Source organism: Octopus sinensis, unplaced genomic scaffold (assembly GCF_006345805.1).
Source record: "Octopus sinensis unplaced genomic scaffold, ASM634580v1 Contig00376, whole genome shotgun sequence".
Lineage (NCBI taxonomy): Eukaryota > Metazoa > Mollusca > Cephalopoda > Octopoda > Octopodidae > Octopus > Octopus sinensis.
In genome coordinates this window covers 20,001-21,511 of record NW_021823902.1, presented here as the reverse complement: position 1 = coordinate 21,511, position 1,511 = coordinate 20,001, and positions in this window count along the sequence as shown.

Below are 1,511 nucleotides of genomic sequence, written 5' to 3'. Positions count from 1 at the left end.
TCTTGGAAGATGACCATAAAGAACCGGTTTTTTTGCATGGGTCTGTCATTTGGTATTAAGGCTGGCCCTCAGAAATCTTCTATATGTACCAATGATTGTACATATGGCTTGTTATTTGGGTTGTCTGGAAAGTTCATGCCAATTTATAGTAGCTTACCTTTCAACTTATTTTAGAACATGGTTGAGTCCATAAAATAGGATTGACTACACCTCCATTTAGAGCCCAGTTAAGCTAGCTCTGCTTTTCTCTCAAGATATTGGGTGTCCGGAAAGTTCATGTCAATTTATAGTAGCTTACCTTTCGACTTATTTTAGAACATGGTTGAGTCCATAAAAAAGGATTTGACTACACCTCCATTTAGAGCCCAGTTTAAGCTAGCTCTGCTTTTCTCTCAAGATATTGGGTTGTCTGGAAAGTTCTTGCTGATTTATAGTAGCTTACCTTTCGACTTATTTTAGAACATGGTTGAGTCCATAAAATAGGATATGACTACATCTCCATTTAGAGCCCAGTTTAAGCTAGCTGTGCTTTTCTCTCAAGATATTGGGTTGTCTGGAAAGTTCATGCCGATTTATAGTAGCTTACCTTTCGACTTATTTTAGAACATGGTTGAGTCCATAAAATAGGATTTGACTACACCTCCATTTAGAGTGTAGTTAAGCTAGCTCTGCTTTCCTCTCAGATATTGGGTTGTCTGAAAGTTTGTGCCGATTTATAGTAGCCTTACCTTTCGACTTATTTTAGAACATGGTTGAGTCCATAAAATAGGATTCGACTACACCTCCATTTAGAGCCCAGTTTAAGCTAGCTCTGCTTTTCTCTCAAGATATTGGGTTGTCTGGAAAGTTCGTGCCAATTTATAGTAGCTTACCTTTCGACTTATTTTAGAACATGGTTGAGTCCATAAAATAGGATTTGACTACATCTCCATTTAGAGCCCAGTTTAAGCTAGCTGTGCTTTTCTCTCAAGATATTGGGTTGTCCGGAAAGTTCATGCCGATTCATAGTAGCTTACCTTTCGACTTATTTTAGAACATGGTTGAGTCCATAAAAAAGGATTTGACTACATCTCCATTTAGAGCCCAGTTTAATCTAGCTCTGCTTTTCTCTCAAGATATTGGGTTGTCTGGAAAGTTCGTGCCGATTTATAGTAGCTTACCTTTCGACTTATTTTAGAACATGGTTGAGTCCATAAAATAGGATTTGACTACACCTCCATTTAGAGCACAGTTTAAGCTATCTTTTCGTGGAAGAAGGTTTATGTTCCTATAACCTGTGTTAATTCTGTAACCCTTTAAAATGGAAGATAAGAAAGTTCATTTTCAGCACTTGATGCTTTGGGAACCAGACAAAAATTGCTGCAGCTCAGCTGGGATGTGTTACCCCACCCTCCATATTCACCAGATACTGCTCCTTCGGATTTCCACTTATTCAGGTCTCTGCAGAATAGTCTTAATGGTAAAAATTTCAATTCCTTGGATGACGTAAAAGGATACCTTGATAAATTCTT